The sequence below is a fragment of the Taudactylus pleione genome, unplaced genomic scaffold (assembly GCF_031769625.1).
Source record: "Taudactylus pleione unplaced genomic scaffold, aTauple2 ptg000937l, whole genome shotgun sequence".
NCBI lineage: Eukaryota > Metazoa > Chordata > Amphibia > Anura > Myobatrachidae > Taudactylus > Taudactylus pleione.
Window position 1 is genome coordinate 1,031,218 of NW_028285338.1, and position 22,824 is coordinate 1,054,041.

Below are 22,824 nucleotides of genomic sequence, written 5' to 3' on the forward strand. Positions count from 1 at the left end.
CAGACTCGATTTCTATTACATCCCGCACCTCCGGCAGACTCGATTTCTATTACATCCCGCATCTCCGACAGACTCGATCTCTATTACATCCCGCACCTCCCTCAGACTCGATCTCTATTACAATCCGCACCTCCACAGACTCGATCTCTATTACATCACGTACCTCCGGCAGACTCGATCTCTATTACATCCCGCACCTCAGGCAGACTCGATCTCTATTACATACTGCACCTCCGGCAGACTCGATCTCTATTACACCCTGCACCTCCGGCAGACTCGATCTGTATTACATCCCGCACCTCCGTCAGACTCGTTCTCTATTACATCCCGCACCTCCGTCAGACTCGTTCTCTATTACATCCCGCACCTCCGGCAGGCTCGTTCTCTATTACATACCGCACCTCCGGCAGACTCGATCTATATTACATACCGCACCACCGGCAGACTCGCTCTATATTACTTTCCACACCTCCGGCAGACTCGATTTCTATTACATCCCGCACCTCCGGCAGACTCGATCTCTATTACATCCCGCCCATCTGCAGACTCGATCTCTATTACATCCTGCACCTCCGGCAGACTCGATCTCTATTATATCCCGCCCCTCTGGCAGACTCGATCTCTATTACATACCGCACCTCCGGCAGACTCTTTCTCTATTACATCCCGCACCTCTGGCAGACTCGATCTCTATTACATCCTGCACCTCCTTCAGACTCGCTCTATATTACTTCCCTCACCTCCGTCAGACTCGCTCTATATTACATCACGTACCTCCGGCAGACTCGATCTCTATTACATACCGCACCTCCGGCAGACTCTTTCTCTATTACATCCCGCACCTCCGGCAGACTCGATCTCTATTACATCCTGCACCTCCGGCAGACTCGATCTCTATTACACCCCGCACCTCCGGCAGACTCGATCTGTATTACATCCCGCACCTCCGGCAGACTCGATTTCTATTACATCCCGCATCTCTGACAGACTCGATCTCTATTACAACCCGTACATCCTTCAGACTCACTCTATATTACATCCCTCACCTCCGTCAGTCTCGCTGTATATTACATCACGTACCTCCGGCAGACTCGATCTCTATTACATCCCGCACCTCCGGCAGACTCGATCTCTATTACAACCTGCACCTCCAGCAGACTCGATCTCTATTACATCACGTACCTCCGGCAGACTCGATCTGTATTACATCCCGCACCTCCTGCAGGCTCGTTCTCTATTACATACCGCACCTCCGGCGGACTCGATCTATATTACATACCGCACCTCCGGCAGACTCGCTCTATATTACATTCCACACCTCCGGCAGACTCGATTTCTATTACATCCCACACCTCCGGCAGACTCGATTTCTATTACTTTCCGCACCTCCGGCAGACTCGATCTCTATTACATCCCGCCCCTCTGGCAGACTCGTTCTCTATTACATCCCGCACCTCCGGCAGACTCGTTCTCTATTACATCCCGCACCTCCGGCAGACTCGCTCTATATTACATCACGCACCACCGGAAGACTCATTCTCTATTACATCCAGCACCTCCGGCAGACTCGTTCTCTATTACATCCCGCACCTCCGGCAGACTCATTCTCTATTACATCCCGCACCTCCGGCAGACTCGTTCTCTATTACACCCCGCACCTCCGACAGACTCGATCTCTATTACATCCCGCTCCTCCGGCAGACTCCATCTCTATTACACCCCGCACCTCCGTCAGACTCGATCTCTATTACATCCCGCACCTCCGGCAGACTCGATTTCTATTACATCCCGCACCTCCGGCAGACTCGATTTCTATTACATCCCGCATCTCTGACAGACTCGATCTCTATTACATCCCGTACCTCCGTCAGACTCGCTCTATATTACATCCCGCACCTCCGTCAGAATCGCTCTATATTACATCACGTACCTCCGGCAGACTCGATCTCTATTACAACCCGCACCTTCGGCAGACTCGATCTCTATTTCATCACGTACCTCCGGCAGACTCGATCTCTATTACATCCCGCACCTCAGGCAGACTCGATCTCTATTACATACCGCACCTGCGGCAGACTCGATTTCTATTACACCCTGCACCTCCGGCAGACTCGATCTGTATTACATCCCGCACCTCCGTCAGACTCGTTCTCTATTACATCCCGCACCTCCGTCAGACTCGTTCTCTATTACATCCCGCACCTCCGGCAGACTCGATTTCTATTACATCCCGCATCTATGACAGACTCGATCTCTATTACAACCCGTACCTCCTTCAGACTCACTCTATATTACATCCCTCACCTCCGTCAGTCTCGCTGTATATTACATCACGTACCTCCGGCAGACTCGATCTCTATTACATCCCGCACCTCCGGCAGACTCGATCTCTATTACAACCTGCACCTCCAGCAGACTCGATCTCTATTACATCACGTACCTCCGGCAGACTCGATCTCTATTACATCCCGCACCTCCGGCAGACTCGATCTCTATTACATCCCGCACCTCCGGCAGACTCGATCTCTATTACACCCCGCAGCTCCGGCAGACTCGATCTGTATTACATCCCGCACCTCCTGCAGGCTCGTTCTCTATTACATACCGCACCTCCGGCGGACTCGATCTATATTACATACCGCACCTCCGGCAGACTCGCTCTATATTACATTCCACACCTCCGGCAGACTCGATTTCTATTACATCCCACACCTCCGGCAGACTCGATTTCTATTACTTTCCGCACCTCCGGCAGACTCCATCTCTATTACATCCCGCACCCCCTGCAGACTCACTCTATATTACATCCCGCACCTCCGTCAGACTCGTTCTCTATTACACCCCGCACCTCCGGCAGACTCGTTCTCTATTACACCCCGCACCTCCGGAAGACTCGTTCTCTATTACATCCCGCACCTCCGGCAGACTCGTTCTCTATTACATCACGCACCTCCGGCAGACTCGTTCTCTATTACATCCAGCACCTCCGGCAGACTCGTTCTCTATTACATCCCGCACCTCCGGCAGACTCATTCTCTATTACATCCCGCACCTCCGGCAGACTCGTTCTCTATTACACCCCGCACCTCCGACAGACTCGATCTCTATTACATCCCGCTCCTCCAGTAGACTCCATCTCTATAACACCCCGCACCTCCGTCAGACTCGATCTCTATTACATCCCGCACCTCCGGCAGACTCGATTTCTATTACATCCCGCACCTCCGGCAGACTCGATTTCTATTACATCCCGCATCTCCGACAGACTCGATCTCTATTACATCCCGCACCTCCCTCAGACTCGATCTCTATTACAATCCGCACCTCCACAGACTCGATCTCTATTACATCACGTACCTCCGGCAGACTCGATCTCTATTACATCCCGCACCTCAGGCAGACTCGATCTCTATTACATACTGCACCTCCGGCAGACTCGATCTCTATTACACCCTGCACCTCCGGCAGACTCGATCTGTATTACATCCCGCACCTCCGTCAGACTCGTTCTCTATTACATCCCGCACCTCCGTCAGACTCGTTCTCTATTACATCCCGCACCTCCGGCAGGCTCGTTCTCTATTACATACCGCACCTCCGGCAGACTCGATCTATATTACATACCGCACCACCGGCAGACTCGCTCTATATTACTTTCCACACCTCCGGCAGACTCGATTTCTATTACATCCCGCACCTCCGGCAGACTCGATCTCTATTACATCCCGCCCCTCTGCAGACTCGATCTCTATTACATCCTGCACCTCCGGCAGACTCGATCTCTATTATATCCCGCCCCTCTGGCAGACTCGATCTCTATTACATACCGCACCTCCGGCAGACTCTTTCTCTATTACATCCCGCACCTCTGGCAGACTCGATCTCTATTACATCCTGCACCTCCTTCAGACTCGCTCTATATTACTTCCCTCACCTCCGTCAGACTCGCTCTATATTACATCACGTACCTCCGGCAGACTCGATCTCTATTACATCCCGCACCTCCGGCAGACTCGATCTCTATTACAACCTGCACCTCCAGCAGACTCGATCTCTATTACATCACGTACCTCCGGCAGACTCGATCTCTATTACATCCTGCACCTCCGGCAGACTCGTTCTCTATTACACACCGCACCTCCGTCAGACTCACTCTATATTACACCCCGCACCTCCGGCAGACTTGTTCTCTATTACATCCCGCACCTCCATCAGACTCGTTCTCTATTACATCCCGCACCTCCGTCAGACTCGCTCTATATTACATCGCCCGCCTCCGTCAGACTCGCTCTATATTACATCCCACACCTCCGGCAGACTCATTCTCTATTGCATCCCGCACCTCCGTCAGGCTCGTTCTCTATTACATCCCGCACCTCCGGCAGACTCGTTCTCTATTACACCCCGCACCTCCGACAGACTCGATTTCTATTACATCCCGCTCCTCCGGCAGACTCCATCTCTATTACACCCCGCACCTCCATCAGACTCGCTCTCTATTACATCCCGCACCTCCGGCAGACTCAATTTTTATTACATCCCGCACCTCCGGCAGACTCGATTTCTATTACATCCCGCATCTCTGACAGACTCGATCTCTATTTCAACCAGTACCTCCGTCAGACTCGCTCTATATTACATCCCGCACCTCCATTAGACTCGCTCTATATTAAATCACGTACCTCCGGCAGACTCGTTCTCTATTACATCCCGCACCTCCGGCAGACTCATTCTCTATTACACCCCGCACCTCCGGCAGACTCGTTCTCTATTACACCCCGCACCTCCGACAGACTCGATCTCTATTACATCCCGCTCCTCCGGCAGACTCCATCTCTATTACACCCCGCACCTCCGTCAGACTCGATCTCTATTACATCCCGCACCTCCGGCAGACTCGCTCTATATTACATCCCGCACCTCCTGCAGACTAGCTCTATATTACATCCCGCACCTCCGTCAGACTCGTTCTCCATTACATCCCGCACCTCCGTCAGACTCGCTCTATATTACATCCCGCACCTCCGTCAGACTCGTTCTCTATTACATCCCGCACCTCCGGCTGACTCGTTCTCTATTACATCCCGCACCTCCGGCAGACTCGCTCTCTATTACATCCCGCACATCCGGCTGGATCGTTCTCTATTACATCCTGCACTTCCGGCAGACTCCATCTCTATTACACCCCGCACCTCCGGCAGACTCGTTCTCTATTACACCCCGCACCTCCGGAAGACTCGTTCTCTATTACATCCCGCACCTCCGGCAGACTCGTTCTCTATTACATCACGCACCTCCGGCAGACTCGTTCTCTATTACATCACGCACCACCGGAAGACTCATTCTCTATTACATCCAGCACCTCCGGCAGACTCGTTCTCTATTACATCCCGCACCTCCGGCAGACTCATTCTCTATTACACCCCGCACCTCCGGCAGACTCGTTCTCTATTACACCCCGCACCTCCGACAGACTCGATCTCTATTACATCCCGCTCCTCCGGCAGACTCCATCTCTATTACACCCCGCACCTCCGTCAGACTCGATCTCTATTACATCCCGCACCTCCGGCAGACTCGTTCTCTATTACATCACGCACCACCGGAAGACTCATTCTCTATTACATCCAGCACCTCCGGCAGACTCGTTCTCTATTACACCCCGCACCTCCGGCAGACTCGTTCTCTATTACACCCCGCACCTCCGACAGACTCGATCTCTTTTACATCCCGCTCCTCCGACAGACTCGATCTCTATTACACCCCGCACCTCCGTCAGACTCGATCTCTATTACATCCCGCACCTCCGGCAGACTCGATTTCTATTACATCCCGCATCTCTGACAGACTCGATCTCTATTACATCCCGTACCTCCGTCAGACTCGTTCTCTATTACACCCCGCACCTCCGTCAGACTCGCTCTATATTACATCACGTACCTCCGGCAGACTCGATCTCTATTACAACCCGCACCTCCGGCAGACTCGATCTCTATTACATCACGTACCTCCGGCAGACTCGATCTCTATTACATCCCGCACCTCAGGCAGACTCGATCTCTATTACATACTGCACCTCCGGCAGACTCGATCTCTATTACACCCTGCACCTCCGGCAGACTCGATCTGTATTACATCCCGCACCTCCGTCAGACTCGTTCTCTATTACATCCCGCACCTCCGTCAGACTCGTTCTCTATTACATCCCGCACCTCCGGCAGGCTCGTTCTCTATTACATACCGCACCTCCGGCAGACTCGATCTATATTACATACCGCACCACCGGCAGACTCGCTCTATATTACTTTCCACACCTCCGGCAGACTCGATTTCTATTACATCCCGCACCTCCGGCAGACTCGATCTCTATTACATCCCGCCCCTCTGCAGACTCGATCTCTATTACATCCTGCACCTCCGGCAGACTCGATCTCTATTATATCCCGCCCCTCTGGCAGACTCGATCTCTATTACATACCGCACCTCCGGCAGACTCTTTCTCTATTACATCCCGCACCTCTGGCAGACTCGATCTCTATTACATCCTGCACCTCCTTCAGACTCGCTCTATATTACTTCCCTCACCTCCGTCAGACTCGCTCTATATTACATCACGTACCTCCGGCAGACTCGATCTCTATTACATCCCGCACCTCCGGCAGACTCGATCTCTATTACAACCTGCACCTCCAGCAGACTCGATCTCTATTACATCACGTACCTCCGGCAGACTCGATCTCTATTACATCCTGCACCTCCGGCAGACTCGTTCTCTATTACACACCGCACCTCCGTCAGACTCACTCTATATTACACCCCGCACCTCCGGCAGACTTGTTCTCTATTACATCCCGCACCTCCATCAGACTCGTTCTCTATTACATCCCGCACCTCCGTCAGACTCGCTCTATATTACATCGCCCGCCTCCGTCAGACTCGCTCTATATTACATCCCACACCTCCGGCAGACTCATTCTCTATTGCATCCCGCACCTCCGTCAGGCTCGTTCTCTATTACATCCCGCACCTCCGGCAGACTCGTTCTCTATTACACCCCGCACCTCCGACAGACTCGATTTCTATTACATCCCGCTCCTCCGGCAGACTCCATCTCTATTACACCCCGCACCTCCATCAGACTCGCTCTCTATTACATCCCGCACCTCCGGCAGACTCAATTTTTATTACATCCCGCACCTCCGGCAGACTCGATTTCTATTACATCCCGCATCTCTGACAGACTCGATCTCTATTTCAACCAGTACCTCCGTCAGACTCGCTCTATATTACATCCCGCACCTCCATTAGACTCGCTCTATATTAAATCACGTACCTCCGGCAGACTCGTTCTCTATTACATCCCGCACCTCCGGCAGACTCATTCTCTATTACACCCCGCACCTCCGGCAGACTCGTTCTCTATTACACCCCGCACCTCCGACAGACTCGATCTCTATTACATCCCGCTCCTCCGGCAGACTCCATCTCTATTACACCCCGCACCTCCGTCAGACTCGATCTCTATTACATCCCGCACCTCCGGCAGACTCGCTCTATATTACATCCCGCACCTCCTGCAGACTAGCTCTATATTACATCCCGCACCTCCGTCAGACTCGTTCTCCATTACATCCCGCACCTCCGTCAGACTCGCTCTATATTACATCCCGCACCTCCGTCAGACTCGTTCTCTATTACATCCCGCACCTCCGGCTGACTCGTTCTCTATTACATCCCGCACCTCCGGCAGACTCGCTCTCTATTACATCCCGCACATCCGGCTGGATCGTTCTCTATTACATCCTGCACTTCCGGCAGACTCCATCTCTATTACACCCCGCACCTCCGGCAGACTCGTTCTCTATTACACCCCGCACCTCCGGAAGACTCGTTCTCTATTACATCCCGCACCTCCGGCAGACTCGTTCTCTATTACATCACGCACCTCCGGCAGACTCGTTCTCTATTACATCACGCACCACCGGAAGACTCATTCTCTATTACATCCAGCACCTCCGGCAGACTCGTTCTCTATTACATCCCGCACCTCCGGCAGACTCATTCTCTATTACACCCCGCACCTCCGGCAGACTCGTTCTCTATTACACCCCGCACCTCCGACAGACTCGATCTCTATTACATCCCGCTCCTCCGGCAGACTCCATCTCTATTACACCCCGCACCTCCGTCAGACTCGATCTCTATTACATCCCGCACCTCCGGCAGACTCGTTCTCTATTACATCACGCACCACCGGAAGACTCATTCTCTATTACATCCAGCACCTCCGGCAGACTCGTTCTCTATTACACCCCGCACCTCCGGCAGACTCGTTCTCTATTACACCCCGCACCTCCGACAGACTCGATCTCTATTACATCCCGCTCCTCCGACAGACTCGATCTCTATTACACCCCGCACCTCCGTCAGACTCGATCTCTATTACATCCCGCACCTCCGGCAGACTCGATTTCTATTACATCCCGCATCTCTGACAGACTCGATCTCTATTACATCCCGTACCTCCGTCAGACTCGTTCTCTATTACACCCCGCACCTCCGTCAGACTCGCTCTATATTACATCACGTACCTCCGGCAGACTCGATCTCTATTACAACCCGCACCTCCGGCAGACTCGATCTCTATTACATCACGTACCTCCGGCAGACTCGATCTCTATTACATCCCGCACCTCAGGCAGACTCGATCTCTATTACATACCGCACCTGTGGCAGACTCGATTTCTATTACACCCTGCACCTCCGGCAGACTCGATCTGTATTACATCCCGCACCTCCGTCAGACTCGTTCTCTATTACATCCCGCACCTCCGTCAGACTCGTTCTCTATTACATCCTGCACCTCCGGCAGGCTCGTTCTCTATTACATAACCCACCTCCGGCAGACTCGATCTATATTACATACCGCACCACCGGCAGACTCGCTCTATATTACTTTCCACACCTCCGGCAGACTCGATTTCTATTACATCCCACACCTCCGGCAGACTCGATCTCTATTACATCCCGCCCCTCTGCAGACTCGATCTCTATTACATCCCGCACCTCCGGCAGACTCGATCTCTATTATATCCCGCCCCTCTGGCAGACTCGATCTCTATTACATACCGCACCTCCGGCAGACTCTTTCTCTATTACATCCCGCACCTCCGGCAGACTCGATCTCTATTACATCCTGCACCTCCGGCAGACTCGATCTCTATTACACCCCGCACCTCCGGCAGACTCGATCTGTATTACATCCCGCACCTCCGGCAGACTCGATTTCTATTACATCCCGCATCTCTGACAGACTCGATCTCTATTACAACCCGTACATCTTTCAGACTCACTCTATATTACATCCCTCACCTCCGTCAGTCTCGCTGTATATTACATCACGTACCTCCGGCAGACTCGATCTCTATTACATCCCGCACCTCCGGCAGACTCGATCTCTATTACAACCTGCACCTCCGGCAGACTCGATCTCTATTACATCACGTACCTCCGGCAGACTCGATCTCTATTACATCCCGCACCTCCGGCAGACTCGATCTCTATTACATCCCGCACCTCCGGCAGACTCGATCTCTATTACATCCCGCACCTCCTGCAGGCTCGTTCTCTATTACATACCGCACCTCCGGCGGACTCGATCTATATTACATACCGCACCTCCGGCAGACTCGCTCTATATTACATTCCACACCTCCGGCAGACTCGATTTCTATTACATCCCACACCTCCGGCAGACTCGATTTCTATTACTTTCCGCACCTCCGGCAGACTCGATCTCTATTACATCCCGCCCCTCTGGCAGACTCGATCTCTATTACTTCCCGAACCTCCGGCAGACTCGATTTCTATTACATCCCGCACCTCCGTCAGACTCGTTCTCTATTACATCCCGCACCTCCGGCAGACTCGTTCTCTATTACATCCCGCACCTCCGGCAGACTCGCTCTATATTACATCCCGCACCTCCGGCAGACTCGTTCTCTATTACATCCCGCACCTCCGGCAGACTCGTTCTCTATTACATCCCGCACCTCCGGCTGGATCGTTCTCTATTACATCCTGCACTTCCGGCAGACTCCATCTCTATTACATCCCGCACCCCCTGCAGACTCACTCTATATTACATCCCGCACCTCCGTCAGACTCGTTCTCTATTACACCCCGCACCTCCGGCAGACTCGTTCTCTATTACACCCCGCACCTCCGGAAGACTCGTTCTCTATTACATCCCGCACCTCCGGCAGACTCGTTCTCTATTACATCACGCACCACCGGAAGACTCATTCTCTATTACATCCAGCACCTCCGGCAGACTCGTTCTCTATTACATCCCGCACCTCCGGCAGACTCATTCTCTATTACATCCCGCACCTCCGGCAGACTCGTTCTCTATTACACCCCGCACCTCCGACAGACTCGATCTCTATTACATCCCTCTCCTCCGGCAGACTCCATCTCTATTACACCCCGCACCTCCGTCAGACTCGATCTCTATTACATCCCGCACCTCCGGCAGACTCGATTTCTATTACATCCCGCATCTCTGACAGACTCGATCTCTATTACATCCCGTACCTCCGTCAGACTCGTTCTCTATTACACCCCGCACCTCCGTCAGACTCGCTCTATATTACATCACGTACCTCCGGCAGACTCGATCTCTATTACAACCCGCACCTCCGGCAGACTCGATCTCTATTACATCACGTACCTCCGGCAGACTCGATCTCTATTACATCCCGCACCTCAGGCAGACTCGATCTCTATTACATACCGCACCTGTGGCAGACTCGATTTCTATTACACCCTGCACCTCCGGCAGGCTCGTTCTCTATTACATAACCCACCTCCGGCAGACTCGATCTATATTACATACCGCACCACCGGCAGACTCGCTCTATATTACTTTCCACACCTCCGGCAGACTCGATTTCTATTACATCCCACACCTCCGGCAGACTCAATTTCTATTACATCCCGCCCCTCTGCAGACTCGATCTCTATTACATCCCGCACCTCCGGCAGACTCGATCTCTATTATATCCCGCCCTTCTGGCAGACTCGATCTCTATTACATACCGCACCTCCGGCAGACTCTTTCTCTATTACATCCCGCACCTCCGGCAGACTCGATCTCTATTACATCCTGCACCTCCGGCAGACTCGATCTCTATTACACCCCGCACCTCCGGCAGACTCGATCTGTATTACATCCCGCACCTCCGGCAGACTCTTTCTCTATTACATCCCGCACCTCTGGCAGACTCGATCTCTATTACATCCTGCACCTCCTTCAGACTCGCTCTATATTACTTCCCTCACCTCCGTCAGACTCGCTCTATATTACATCACGTACCTCCGGCAGACTCGATCTCTATTACATCCCGCACCTCCGGCAGACTCGATCTCTATTACAACCTGCACCTCCAGCAGACTCGATCTCTATTACATCACGTACCTCCGGCAGACTCGATCTCTATTACATCCTGCACCTCCGGCAGACTCGTTCTCTATTACACACCGCACCTCCGTCAGACTCACTCTATATTACACCCCGCACCTCCGGCAGACTTGTTCTCTATTACATCCCGCACCTCCATCAGACTCGTTCTCTATTACATCCCGCACCTCCGTCAGACTCGCTCTATATTACATCGCCCGCCTCCGTCAGACTCGCTCTATATTACATCCCACACCTCCGGCAGACTCATTCTCTATTGCATCCCGCACCTCCGTCAGGCTCGTTCTCTATTACATCCCGCACCTCCGGCAGACTCGTTCTCTATTACACCCCGCACCTCCGACAGACTCGATTTCTATTACATCCCGCTCCTCCGGCAGACTCCATCTCTATTACACCCCGCACCTCCATCAGACTCGCTCTCTATTACATCCCGCACCTCCGGCAGACTCAATTTTTATTACATCCCGCACCTCCGGCAGACTCGATTTCTATTACATCCCGCATCTCTGACAGACTCGATCTCTATTTCAACCAGTACCTCCGTCAGACTCGCTCTATATTACATCCCGCACCTCCATTAGACTCGCTCTATATTAAATCACGTACCTCCGGCAGACTCGTTCTCTATTACATCCCGCACCTCCGGCAGACTCATTCTCTATTACACCCCGCACCTCCGGCAGACTCGTTCTCTATTACACCCCGCACCTCCGACAGACTCGATCTCTATTACATCCCGCTCCTCCGGCAGACTCCATCTCTATTACACCCCGCACCTCCGTCAGACTCGATCTCTATTACATCCCGCACCTCCGGCAGACTCGCTCTATATTACATCCCGCACCTCCTGCAGACTAGCTCTATATTACATCCCGCACCTCCGTCAGACTCGTTCTCCATTACATCCCGCACCTCCGTCAGACTCGCTCTATATTACATCCCGCACCTCCGTCAGACTCGTTCTCTATTACATCCCGCACCTCCGGCTGACTCGTTCTCTATTACATCCCGCACCTCCGGCAGACTCGCTCTCTATTACATCCCGCACATCCGGCTGGATCGTTCTCTATTACATCCTGCACTTCCGGCAGACTCCATCTCTATTACACCCCGCACCTCCGGCAGACTCGTTCTCTATTACACCCCGCACCTCCGGAAGACTCGTTCTCTATTACATCCCGCACCTCCGGCAGACTCGTTCTCTATTACATCACGCACCTCCGGCAGACTCGTTCTCTATTACATCACGCACCACCGGAAGACTCATTCTCTATTACATCCAGCACCTCCGGCAGACTCGTTCTCTATTACATCCCGCACCTCCGGCAGACTCATTCTCTATTACACCCCGCACCTCCGGCAGACTCGTTCTCTATTACACCCCGCACCTCCGACAGACTCGATCTCTATTACATCCCGCTCCTCCGGCAGACTCCATCTCTATTACACCCCGCACCTCCGTCAGACTCGATCTCTATTACATCCCGCACCTCCGGCAGACTCGTTCTCTATTACATCACGCACCACCGGAAGACTCATTCTCTATTACATCCAGCACCTCCGGCAGACTCGTTCTCTATTACACCCCGCACCTCCGGCAGACTCGTTCTCTATTACACCCCGCACCTCCGACAGACTCGATCTCTATTACATCCCGCTCCTCCGACAGACTCGATCTCTATTACACCCCGCACCTCCGTCAGACTCGATCTCTATTACATCCCGCACCTCCGGCAGACTCGATTTCTATTACATCCCGCATCTCTGACAGACTCGATCTCTATTACATCCCGTACCTCCGTCAGACTCGTTCTCTATTACACCCCGCACCTCCGTCAGACTCGCTCTATATTACATCACGTACCTCCGGCAGACTCGATCTCTATTACAACCCGCACCTCCGGCAGACTCGATCTCTATTACATCACGTACCTCCGGCAGACTCGATCTCTATTACATCCCGCACCTCAGGCAGACTCGATCTCTATTACATACCGCACCTGTGGCAGACTCGATTTCTATTACACCCTGCACCTCCGGCAGACTCGATCTGTATTACATCCCGCACCTCCGTCAGACTCGTTCTCTATTACATCCCGCACCTCCGTCAGACTCGTTCTCTATTACATCCTGCACCTCCGGCAGGCTCGTTCTCTATTACATAACCCACCTCCGGCAGACTCGATCTATATTACATACCGCACCACCGGCAGACTCGCTCTATATTACTTTCCACACCTCCGGCAGACTCGATTTCTATTACATCCCACACCTCCGGCAGACTCGATCTCTATTACATCCCGCCCCTCTGCAGACTCGATCTCTATTACATCCCGCACCTCCGGCAGACTCGATCTCTATTATATCCCGCCCCTCTGGCAGACTCGATCTCTATTACATACCGCACCTCCGGCAGACTCTTTCTCTATTACATCCCGCACCTCCGGCAGACTCGATCTCTATTACATCCTGCACCTCCGGCAGACTCGATCTCTATTACACCCCGCACCTCCGGCAGACTCGATCTGTATTACATCCCGCACCTCCGGCAGACTCGATTTCTATTACATCCCGCATCTCTGACAGACTCGATCTCTATTACAACCCGTACATCTTTCAGACTCACTCTATATTACATCCCTCACCTCCGTCAGTCTCGCTGTATATTACATCACGTACCTCCGGCAGACTCGATCTCTATTACATCCCGCACCTCCGGCAGACTCGATCTCTATTACAACCTGCACCTCCGGCAGACTCGATCTCTATTACATCACGTACCTCCGGCAGACTCGATCTCTATTACATCCCGCACCTCCGGCAGACTCGATCTCTATTACATCCCGCACCTCCGGCAGACTCGATCTCTATTACATCCCGCACCTCCTGCAGGCTCGTTCTCTATTACATACCGCACCTCCGGCGGACTCGATCTATATTACATACAGCACCTCCGGCAGACTCGCTCTATATTACATTCCACACCTCCGGCAGACTCGATTTCTATTACATCCCACACCTCCGGCAGACTCGATTTCTATTACTTTCCGCACCTCCGGCAGACTCGATCTCTATTACATCCCGCCCCTCTGGCAGACTCGATCTCTATTACTTCCCGAACCTCCGGCAGACTCGATTTCTATTACATCCCGCACCTCCGTCAGACTCGTTCTCTATTACATCCCGCACCTCCGGCAGACTCGTTCTCTATTACATCCCGCACCTCCGGCAGACTCGCTCTATATTACATCCCGCACCTCCGGCAGACTCGTTCTCTATTACATCCCGCACCTCCGGCAGACTCGTTCTCTATTACATCCCGCACCTCCGGCTGGATCGTTCTCTATTACATCCTGCACTTCCGGCAGACTCCATCTCTATTACATCCCGCACCCCCTGCAGACTCACTCTATATTACATCCCGCACCTCCGTCAGACTCGTTCTCTATTACACCCCGCACCTCCGGCAGACTCGTTCTCTATTACACCCCGCACCTCCGGAAGACTCGTTCTCTATTACATCCCGCACCTCCGGCAGACTCGTTCTCTATTACATCACGCACCACCGGAAGACTCATTCTCTATTACATCCAGCACCTCCGGCAGACTCGTTCTCTATTACATCCCGCACCTCCGGCAGACTCATTCTCTATTACATCCCGCACCTCCGGCAGACTCGTTCTCTATTACACCCCGCACCTCCGACAGACTCGATCTCTATTACATCCCGCTCCTCCGGCAGACTCCATCTCTATTACACCCCGCACCTCCGTCAGACTCGATCTCTATTACATCCCGCACCTCCGGCAGACTCGATTTCTATTACATCCCGCATCTCTGACAGACTCGATCTCTATTACATCCCGTACCTCCGTCAGACTCGTTCTCTATTACACCCCGCACCTCCGTCAGACTCGCTCTATATTACATCACGTACCTCCGGCAGACTCGATCTCTATTACAACCCGCACCTCCGGCAGACTCGATCTCTATTACATCACGTACCTCCGGCAGACTCGATCTCTATTACATCCCGCACCTCAGGCAGACTCGATCTCTATTACATACCGCACCTGTGGCAGACTCGATTTCTATTACACCCTGCACCTCCGGCAGGCTCGTTCTCTATTACATAACCCACCTCCGGCAGACTCGATCTATATTACATACCGCACCACCGGCAGACTCGCTCTATATTACTTTCCACACCTCCGGCAGACTCGATTTCTATTACATCCCACACCTCCGGCAGACTCAATTTCTATTACATCCCGCCCCTCTGCAGACTCGATCTCTATTACATCCCGCACCTCCGGCAGACTCGATCTCTATTATATCCCGCCCTTCTGGCAGACTCGATCTCTATTACATACCGCACCTCCGGCAGACTCTTTCTCTATTACATCCCGCACCTCCGGCAGACTCGATCTCTATTACATCCTGCACCTCCGGCAGACTCGATCTCTATTACACCCCGCACCTCCGGCAGACTCGATCTGTATTACATCCCGCACCTCCGGCAGACTCGATTTCTATTACATCCCGCATCTCTGACAGACTCGATCTCTATTACAACCCGTACATCCTTCAGACTCACTCTATATTACATCCCTCACCTCCGTCAGTCTCGCTGTATATTACATCACGTACCTCCGGCAGACTCGATCTCTATTACATCCCGCACCTCCGGCAGACTCGATCTCTATTACAACCTGCACCTCCAGCAGACTCGATCTCTATTACATCACGTACCTCCGGCAGACTCGATCTCTATTACATCCCGCACCTCCGGCAGACTCGATCTCTATTACATCCCGCACCTCCGGCAGACTCGATCTCTATTACACCCCGCAGCTCCGGCAGACTCGATCTGTATTACATCCCGCACCTCCTGCAGGCTCGTTCTCTATTACATACCGCACCTCCGGCGGACTCGATCTATATTACATACCGCACCTCCGGCAGACTCGCTCTATATTACATTCCACACCTCCGGCAGACTCGATTTCTATTACATCCCACACCTCCGGCAGACTCGATTTCTATTACTTTCCGCACCTCCGGCAGACTCGATCTCTATTACATCCCGCCCCTCTGGCAGACTCGATCTCTATTACTTCCCGCACCTCCGGCAGACTCGATTTCTATTACATCCCGCACCTCCGTCAGACTCGTTCTCTATTACATCCCGCACCTCCGGCAGACTCGTTCTCTATTACATCCCGCACCTCCGGCAGACTCGCTCTATATTACATCCCGCACCTCCGGCAGACTCGTTCTCTATTACATCCCGCACCTCCGGCAGACTCGTTCTCTATTACATCCCGCACCTCCGGCTGGATCGTTCTCTATTACATCCTGCACTTCCGGCAGACTCCATCTCTATTACATCCCGCACCCCCTGCAGACTCACTCTATATTACATCCCGCACCTCCGTCAGACTCGTTCTCTATTACACCCCGCACCTCCGGCAGACTCGTTCTCTATTACACCCCGCACCTCCGGCAGACTCGTTCTCTATTACACCCCGCACCTCCGGAAGACTCGTTCTCTATTACATCCCGCACCTCCGGCAGACTTGTTCTCTATTACATCACGCACCACCGGAAGACTCATTCTCTATTACATCCAGCACCTCCGGCAGACTCGTTCTCTATTACATCCCGCACCTCCGGCAGACTCATTCTCTATTACATCCCGCACCTCCGGCAGACTCGTTCTCTATTACACCCCGCACCTCCGACAGACTCGATCTCTATTACATCCCGCTCCTCCGGCAGACTCCATCTCTATTACACCCCGCACCTCCGTCAGACTCGATCTCTATTACATCCTGCACCTCCGGCAGACTCGATTTCTATTACATCCCGCACCTCCGGCAGACTCGATTTCTATTACATCCCGCATCTCTGACAGACTCGATCTCTATTACATCCCGTACCTCCGTCAGACTCGCTCTATATTACATCCCGCACCTCCGTCAGAATCGCTCTATATTACATCACGTACCTCCGGCAGACTCGATCTCTATTACAACCCGCACCTTCGGCAGACTCGATCTCTATTTCATCACGTACCTCCGGCAGACTCGATCTCTATTACATCCCGCACCTCAGGCAGACTCGATCTCTATTACATACCGCACCTGCGGCAGACTCGATTTCTATTACACCCTGCACCTCCGGCAGACTCGATCTGTATTACATCCCGCACCTCCATCAGACTCGTTCTCTATTACATCCCGCACCTCCGTCAGACTCGTTCTCTATTACATCCCGCACCTCCAGCAGACTCGATTTCTATTACATCCCGCATCTATGACAGACTCGATCTCTATTACAACCCGTACCTCCTTCAGACTCACTCTATATTACATCCCTCACCTCCGTCAGTCTCGCTGTATATTACATCACGTACCTCCGGCAGACTCGATCTCTATTACAACCTGCACCTCCAGCAGACTCGATCTCTATTACATCACGTACCTCCGGCAGACTCGATCTCTATTACATCCCGCACCTCCGGCAGACTCGATCTCTATTACATCCCGCACCTCCGGCAGACTCGATCTCTATTACACCCCGCAGCTCCGGCAGACTCGATCTGTATTACATCCCGCACCTCCTGCAGGCTCGTTCTCTATTACATACCGCACCTCCGGCGGACTCGATCTATATTACATACCGCACCTCCGGCAGACTCGCTCTATATTACATTCCACACCTCCGGCAGACTCGATTTCTATTACATCCCACACCTCCGGCAGACTCGATTTCTATTACTTTCCGCACCTCCGGCAGACTCGATCTCTATTACATCCCGCCCCTCTGGCAGACTCGATCTCTATTACTTCCCGCACCTCCGGCAGACTCGATTTCTATTACATCCCGCACCTCCGTCAGACTCGTTCTCTATTACATCCCGCACCTCCGGCAGACTCGTTCTCTATTACATCCCGCACCTCCGGCAGACTCGCTCTATATTACATCCCGCACCTCCGGCAGACTCGTTCTCTATTACATCCCGCACCTCCGGCAGACTCGTTCTCTATTACAACCCGCACCTCCGGCTGGATCGTTCTCTATTACATCCTGCACTTCCGGCAGACTCCATCTCTATTACATCCCGCACCCCCTGCAGACTCACTCTATATTACATCCCGCACCTCCGTCAGACTCGTTCTCTATTACACCCCGCACCTCCGGCAGACTCGTTCTCTATTACACCCCGCACCTCCGGCAGACTCGTTCTCTATTACACCCCGCACCTCCGGAAGACTCGTTCTCTATTACATCCCGCACCTCCGGCAGACTCGTTCTCTATTACATCACGCACCACCGGAAGACTCATTCTCTATTACATCCAGCACCTCCGGCAGACTCGTTCTCTATTACATCCCGCACCTCCGGCAGACTCATTCTCTATTACATCCCGCACCTCCGGCAGACTCGTTCTCTATTACACCCCGCACCTCCGACAGACTCGATCTCTATTACATCCCGCTCCTCCGGCAGACTCCATCTCTATTACACCCCGCACCTCCGTCAGACTCGATCTCTATTACATCCCGCACCTCCGGCAGACTCGATTTCTATTACATCCCGCACCTCCGGCAGACTCGATTTCTATTACATCCCGCATCTCTGACAGACTCGATCTCTATTACATCCCGTACCTCCGTCAGACTCGCTCTATATTACATCCCGCACCTCCGTCAGACTCGCTCTATATTACATCACGTACCTCCGGCAGACTCGATCTCTATTACAACCCGCACCTCCGGCAGACTCGATCTCTATTTCATCACGTACCTCCGGCAGACTCGATCTCTATTACATCCCGCACCTCAGGCAGACTCGATCTCTATTACATACCGCACCTGCGGCAGACTCGATTTCTATTACACCCTGCACCTCCGGCAGACTCGATCTGTATTACATCCCGCACCTCCGTCAGACTCGTTCTCTATTACATCCCGCACCTCCGTCAGACTCGTTCTCTATTACATCCTGCACCTCCGGCAGGCTCGTTCTCTATTACATAACCCACCTCCGGCAGACTCGATCTATATTACATCCCGCATCTCTGACAGACTCGATCTCTATTACAACCCGTACCTCCTTCAGACTCACTCTATATTACATCCCTCACCTCCGTCAGACTCGCTGTATATTACATCACGTACCTCTGGCAGACTCGATCTCTATTACATCCCGCACCTCCGGCAGACTCGATCTCTATTACAACCTGCACCTCCAGCAGACTCGATCTCTATTACATCACGTACCTCCGGCAGACTCGATCTCTATTACATCCCGCACCTCCGGCAGACTCGATCTCTATTACATCCCGCACCTCCGGCAGACTCGATCTCTATTACACCCCGCAGCTCCGGCAGACTCGATCTGTATTACATCCCGCACCTCCTGCAGGCTCGTTCTCTATTACATACCGCACCTCCGGCGGACTCGATCTATATTACATACCTCACCTCAGGCAGACTCGCTCTATATTACATTCCACACCTCCGGCAGACTCGATTTCTATTACATCCCACACCTCCGGCAGACTCGATCTGTATTACATCCCGCCCCTCTGGCAGACTCGATCTCTATTACATCCCGCCCCTCTGGCCGACTCGATTTCTATTACATCCCGCACCTCCGGCAGACTCGATCTCTATTACATCCCGCCCCACTGGCAGACTCGATCTCTATTACATCCCGCACCTCTGGCAGACTCGATCTCTATTACATCCCGCACCTCCAGCAGACTCGATCTCTATTACATCCCGCACCTCCTGCAGACTCGATCACTATTATATCCCGCCCGCTGTATTTATCTTTCAAATTAGCACTCCAGACTGCAGTTCCCATTATTCTCAATGATGACTTCAGTCTGACCCCTATTTACGAATCTCTCATGCTGTGTAGCCTATGGAGGCGTTTTCAGAGGAGTGGAATCCTAATTAAATATGTACGGGTCAAGATTACTGAAATGTGAACACATCCAAATTTAGAGGTTCTAAGTAGAATCAGATCAAGGTTTGGATTCACTTTTGTATCCTCATTTGAACTGAGACCCGGTTTGGATCTGTTGCCGGTTAGGAACTCGGATTTAAACTCAGGTTTTGGAAGCAGATATTTTAGCTGTTTTAACAATTTTTATCATATTTTAATAATTTTTTATCAATTTTAATCCAAATCCAAAACCAAAACATGCAGATGAATCCAGATCCAAAACCAAAACATGGGGGTCCTCATATGTATCTATTCCTAATTTTAAGCTCTATATCATTTGACTCCCAAGGATTTTCACAAATTGAAAGAAAAATAAAAAAGAAGACAGAAATGTCCCTTGGTTGGCGCACTAACAAAAAATTTAATAAAATGTAACTTTTATTAAACAATATTAAAATTGTATATATAATAATCTCTCCAGTGAAATATAAAAAATGAAAAATGTCTCAGTGTGTTAATTATTGAAATGAATAGTGTTATTGGTACACCTGCCCGTGTAATGGTGACACAAAAATGGATATTAATAAATAGAAAATCTCTCACAAATAAGTCATAGAATATATGCAAATCCAAAAATAGCAAATCAAAAAATGCATTTAATTGGGACCAATTATATGTGGCATGCTATAACATCCCTAAAAGTGGGATAATATTCTGCAATGTCCACTGCATGTCAGAATTGCCATGATATGCATGTGAGAAGTGGCTGCAATATACTCATATACCTAGATTGCCACCTGTAACTGAAATGCACATGGAATCTAATACATTTAAACAAGGGTTGACTTAACTGCTGCAAAGCCAACAAATAACTTTTAACATCTAAGGGGCTGGAATTATATTCCGTAAAGACTGACTAATATACTTGTAATCAGTCAATTGGCTCAATTAATATAGATTTCATATCACAAATGTCATTTAGGAATAGGAGATTGATATCTTATATTATCACCTTATCCCCTCATGTTATTCTACCATGTTTTTGGACATTATTGGCTATTCATTAGGCTGCAGGTAAACATGCACATGTGCTGTCTGCAGTGTATTCAGCAAATCTCTGGAAAGAAAGCCAAATCTTCAGATATACAATGTTGCAGTGTCACAGTGTCTTGTTATAATGTTAGCAGCACATGTAGCCATTTAAATCATAAGGGTATTTGCATTAGCTTTGACAATAAGAAAACCCATGCCCAAATTAGGGAGTATCTGGGAAAGATTATTTAGCGTGACTTTTTGGCCTGACTTGAAACCTGGTACATCGGCTTTCATAGATGACGTTGACGGCCTTGCATTGTCATCGTGACTGGTGCCGGCAGCTACAAGACTGGTATGTGGATCCTGCTCTCCTGTCATGTGACTGTCCTCCATACTCACTGCGGTCTTACAGCAGTGTCAGCAAGCAATTATAGCTCAACTAAGTTGCATCTAACACACACAACCAACATACACACAAAAAAATAGATTTTATTTTCACACTGGTGGTATGGCAGGCAAACATGCCTGCCAAACACATCTTTTTTTTATTTTTTTTCACTGGTGGTGTGGCAAAAAAACTGTCTTTATTTCCCCACTGGTGGTGTGGCAGGTTAACACGCACAAACAAAAATTTGCTTTTATTTTCGCACTGATGGTGTGGCTAACAAGCACACACTCAAAAACAAATTTTTTTATTTTCACACTGGTGGTATGGCAAGCTGAAACGCACACACAATTTAATTATTTTTTTTACACTACAGTGAAGAAGAGCACCCCTGATGAACAGAGTACCCCCTGGACAACACAGCACAACAGCCAGCCAGCCCCTATATCGATTAATATGGACAACAGCCAGCTCAATATGGACAGGACAACCTCAATACAGCCAGCCAGACCCTATGGACAACAGACAGACAGCCCCTATGGACAGGACAAAAGCCAGCCCCTATATGTTATGGATTATGGACAACAGCCAGCCCCGATGGACAACAGCCGGCCCCTATGGACAACAGCCAGCCCCGATGGACAACAGCCAGCCCCTATGGACAACAGCCAGCCCCTATGGACAACAGCCAGCCCCTATGGACAGGACAACCTCACAAGTCACAGTCAATTATGCACAACAGCAGTGCAGCACAGCTCCCAGCACAACTTATCAAGTCACAATGCACAAAAGCAGCACAGCCCCCAGCTACTTCCCCATTCACTCTCCACAGTCGGAATGAAAAATAGCGACTATTTATACAAACCAAAACCAGCAAGAATCCGACAGCAGGATGATGACGTTTTGCCTCATTTTGAGATCCGTGTCAGGCGGGAAAATCTGAGCCGACTCAGATCTG